Genomic DNA, 5,282 nt, shown 5'->3' on the forward strand with positions numbered 1-5,282 from the left:
ATATGAATATTCGTATACACCTTTCTTATATCTAATATATATATATATATATATATATAAATATTCGTATACACCTTTCTTATATCTAATATATATATATATATATATATCAGCTTATACATTATCTTGCCTCTCTCAACGATATATATTTACATATACGTCGATTTTTCTATACCTAGGATTACAGTTTTTACATTTCCCTTTTTATTTCATAACCACCTCCTAAAGTTTCGCTCAATTCGTTAATAGACACATATCTAAATTCAATCTTCAGGTCTCATTCCCAGAAACTGAGAATAAAGAATACACAAAGTGGAACATCGTCAAAGGATAGAAATATTATCGAATATCATTGGTTGGTTCTTACGACCCTCATTAAAATATTGTTGAGCAAAATTTTGTTTTACCTTATAAAAACGAAGAGTTTGGCATTATTTTCTTGGTTTATAAATACCATAGTAATTTTTTTATTATAATGAACACACACAAAGAGACAGACATACGTATATATATATGTGGTAGTGATGATGATGGACAAAGACCGCTGGAGAGAATTCGTCCATGGATCTCGGGAATTTTACCCACCCTAGATACATAGATAAATATGTATGTATACATATGTGTATGTGTGTGTCTTTGGCAGATTTGATATGGTGACTGAAGGAGGCTAATATACGAAATACTACATTACTTGGTCCGTAGTTAGACATGCAAAACCATACAGTGTAATTTCCAGGAGAAGCCGTCTCTGCTCCGAGGAATCCCTGTCTATTCTGTAGACTAACGAGAAGATACTTAATGGGAATTTCTGAAAGACTATCGAGATGCCTACACGCATATAAATGTACTTTCGCACAATGAGGTGAAAATGAATTTTGAGTAACCGTTAACTTAGTGTAATTTCATTTTATTTTACTTTAAGGAATGGATGACTTTAAACCTCCTCGTACTTCTAAGCACCTACTAACTCGCTTTGTGATTATGAGTGCGCCTAACCTCGCGTGTGTGTATGCTCACATTTTTGCTAATGCTTGTATGAGCGTGTGTACTCGTGCCATGCTGCTTGCCCGAGGGCGTTTATACATACATATCTGTTAACGGTTATTTTCAATACTCTTCTCGCTGGATTAAGTGTTCGTTTCTCTTTTTGTCTTCTGCAATTTTATTTTTGGATCTTCTATATATATGAAGAATTTTCCTCCGTCTGACTGTTTTTGTCTCTCCAAAACAGAAAGTTGCATTGTGGAACAGTCATTTTAACGAGTTTCTTTCTTTATTTATTTATCACCCGACGAGATACGTCTGCACCACCGGATACTCCTGAACCATTTTTTGCGTGTCCCACAAGAGGAGTCGATGCTCGATGTGTCGAAACAATTGTTGGGATTAATAATACATTCTCGTATATTCCATCTTCTGTCTTTCATTTGTTATTTACATGCATATATATATAAATATTTTTAAAAATGTAAAGGGTATGTCTGCTAAATATTCATATTATAACAATTAATAAATAATTTGTATACATAATTTCAGATTTAAAGAAAGTTTAATGATTATATGGGTGTCTATTTACTTCTGTCATGTTTGTGTGTATCATAACTATATTACATTATCGATGTAATATACGTTTATTGTAATATTTACTGACACTTATCTGTGAAGTAGTAGTTTATATCATGGTGTCTGAAATAACTACTTTATTGGTAAACTAGTTGTTAGGTTGTGGTTGGCTGAAATAATTTTATATTATATCTCAAGTAAAAATAATTCGAATCCTCATAAATATGGCAAACTCATCCATCTCATTTATTCCTTCTGTTGTGCTTTTAACCATTCTATTTTTTGCCTCTCCATTTTCTCATAAAACTTCGAAATTACTTCAATTGATATTTTTTTATGCAGGCCATCAGGGAAAAAATTTCTAAAAATATGTTCCAAATAACTCACTTGTAAATTAGTTTTTCCTGTCAGATTGTTGCATAAAATTCTATAGTTTCCTCCTCACTTTCTCACTCTCCAACTATCACTTTTTTCAGTTTATTCTTGTATATAGCCTTCTGCCTTTTCTCTTTCTATTATATTTTCTTTGGCGACTATGTAACCTAACCACTCATTATACATAATTTATATACATACATATAAAGAATGTGTGTGTATATGTGCTTGCGTGTGCAAATGCATAGAGGAAAGACCAATACATAAAGTTTTTCAGCGCTAAATCTACTGGATAGCCTTCTTTTGACAGTGTACTCGTCTTCCGCAGATTTATAAGCATTGCATAATCCATAACAAGTAGGTAAAGTTTGTAATTGTACCCATGAAGAATGCCTGACAACTTTTCCCATCCTGAAAGAGTAGAAAGATAGTCAGTGTACCAAAACATAATAGCATTAATGAAGGAATTTGATATTTCATAGAGATTTAGGATGTGTGCAAGAGGAGAGATCTTATTTACATAACCAAATGCTTTAGAAAATCTCAAAAGTTATCAAAAGATCGCGTTTTCTGGTGCAGCAAGAATCGGTCTACAGTCTTTGATCAGCAGTATTTCTATTTGATTTGAGGCCAAATCGGAAATTTACAGTTAATTTCACCGTTCTTACTGTTAGTCTTGTGAGTGATAAAGTAATGTTTGCCGGTGATTCGAACTCGTCTGGCGTGACTCAGGCGTTCAACTTGTTATTGCCAAAGATCTTTCTTAGCTTAGGTATGGCATAGCAGGCAAGAGAATTATTTAATTCACCCGATGAACAGCACGAAGACTTCAAATTCTTCGTTCAGGGTTACAATTCTGTTGTAAATTTGTAGGGGCGGAAGTACAATGACAGAAACTGAAGCAGAAGCGAGAAACACAGGACATCTCTGTATTTTACCTTTTGTATTTGTTTTATAGGAACTGATATATCCCACACAACTCCCTCCCCCCTTCCACAGTTCTCCTCCACAGCTCCCCCAGCCCTCTTCCACATCACCTACACAGTTATAAACATTTATTAACTTTAAGAACAACAGAAACAAGACAAAATGTCTGAAATGTTCTTTAAACTAAAATAAATTTCTTGTAATGTTATTAACAAAGAAATTTGAGAATTTTGTGGAATTCTTGGAGAAGAATTCATTGTGCTGTAATTCAAAGAATAAAACCCATGGGTAATATGAAAATGAAGACAACTTCTCTGTTTACAGATTTTCACATTTCCCAGAGGCAGATTCATTCGGTACGTTTTTTTTTTTTCTGGTAATTTGGGCTAAGACTGTCCTACTAAAGAACACACTCTGCCATTGGTGTGTCTGTGAATATTTTTCTTGAACAGACTTACCTAAGATATTGAGCTGTAATAGTGTAGCAGAGAAGATGATGTTTATGCATATCTGTGCAGGAGTGTGTGTGTATGTATGTATCTACCAGTTTAGATATCTATCTATCTATCTCTCTCTCTCTATCTCTTTCTCTCTATATAAATGTGTGAGGGTGTATGTGTATATATATATATCTTATCTATAAAAGGCAGATTTTCTGTGTGTGTGTATGTTTAAAATTCATACATTTACACAATTCCAAATTTCTTGGATTAAAGAATTGGAATTAATATTCTAAATACAATTTGTTAGGTCACTGCGTCATTTTTTCACTCAAAATAATGCCTAATAACGAATAAAATCCATAAAACTACACAAATAAACATCTCCCCCCCCCCTAACAAAATCTAATTTCCTCTTTCTACTACAAATCCTTTCAACTCCTACTTTCTCTTATGAACCTTTACGAACAATCCAACAACAAATACAAAAAGAAAGGAAGGAGAAACACTGACAGTAAAAGAAAAAAGGCATTACAAAGAGGGGACGAACAAGGACAGACAAACATAAAAGGGTGAAGTAGCTGTAGCGATTAAAAAATTAACGATTTAAAAACTTAACGATTTAAAAATTCAATAATAATTTGATTATATTTACAATGCTCGATTAAAGCATTGCTCATTACAGATGCAATTTGTAATGGCTTTCCTGAAGGATAGGCATCCGACCACCAGGGTAGACCCCTTGCTTTTTCTTTCCCTTGTTTTTGGCTTCCACTTACCTGGTGCCAAACACTCCCAGCTTCCTCGCCACAGGCTTCCATCTTCTCATGAATCTGTCTCGTGACAGGTACCTCTTCTCTAGCCTGATCTTACTACTGAGGTGGTAACAAAAAAAGTCAACTAGCCCCTGGCCAGATACAAAGGTATCCGTCACTATGCCTCTTACATGCGTCTTCCATACTGTTTCTTTCAGTATGGCTACTACGCAGGAAAAGCAAGCCTTCCTTTCCCTATTGAGGGAAGGAGGCGGTAATTGTCCAGATACCCTGGCCCGAAAGTTCTCCTGAACAGGTTGGTCAACTGATTTTCATCGTAGCCCAGGGTCTTCCCCAAGGCGTCTTCGGACCTAAATCTCACTAAACCGCTACAAAAATCCACGGTGGAACTCCTATTGCCGGCATTGCCCGCCCGAGAGAGCAACTGAAGTGTCTGACGACACTCCAATTACCAGTCCCCCAGCCTAGGTCTCTGCTTGATCCAATTACCGATGTCCGTTAAGGACGTTAATTTCGGAAGATAGAACCGGACGTGCGGTGACCACACCTGCTCTCCATCCAGGTAGAGCCAGAGGTGCCTCAACCTCAACGCGAATTTTCGCATCCTCAGCCAAGGTATCTCTAGCTCACCCTAAACAGGAAACCTATTTTTTTTGTTTTTTTTTTGTTTTTATTCTCCCTCCTCTTAATGAGGAATATAGTTCAAATAATAAACCTACAACGGCTAAAGTTCGATTTCCCCCACAGCACAAAACATTAAAGACGGGAAACCTATATTGTGTTACTTCCTCTTAACGAGGATACCAGTTCAAAAACGAATAACAGTGCGGATCCCACCCCCGCTGTGGGGGGACGCAACGATAAGCCTACAACGGCTTTAAAATGTTCAATTTTTAGCACACAGTGATGCCAAAATGGCTTTACACAGACAATTCCTTTCTCCCGTCACCGGGAGATAAACATGTGGACACGCACCGAAGATAAACATGTGGACACACACGCACCGAAGATAAACATGAGGACGCATACGCACCGAAGATAAACATGTGGACATACACGCACCGAAGATAAACATGTGGACACACACGCACCGAAGATAAACATGTGGACACACACGCACCGAAGATAAACATGAGGACACACACGCACCGAAGATAAACATGTGGACACACACGCACCGAAGATAAACATGTGGACACAC

General features: G+C 36.5%; 1 long non-coding RNA gene across 1 annotated transcript in view; it reads right to left on the reverse strand.

Annotated features, from left to right (window-relative positions):
- Positions 1-1,786: 1,786 nt before the first annotated feature.
- The window catches only part of LOC106871670 (uncharacterized), a 4,858-nt gene continuing 1,362 nt past the window's right edge, over positions 1,787-5,282 (reverse strand). Inside the window, exon 2 of the long non-coding RNA XR_001409687.1 lies at positions 1,787-2,349. This is a non-coding gene — a long non-coding RNA (uncharacterized LOC106871670). The remainder of the gene's footprint in view (positions 2,350-5,282) is intronic.

The sequence above is a fragment of the Octopus bimaculoides genome, chromosome 18, assembly GCF_001194135.2.
Source record: "Octopus bimaculoides isolate UCB-OBI-ISO-001 chromosome 18, ASM119413v2, whole genome shotgun sequence".
Lineage (NCBI taxonomy): Eukaryota > Metazoa > Mollusca > Cephalopoda > Octopoda > Octopodidae > Octopus > Octopus bimaculoides.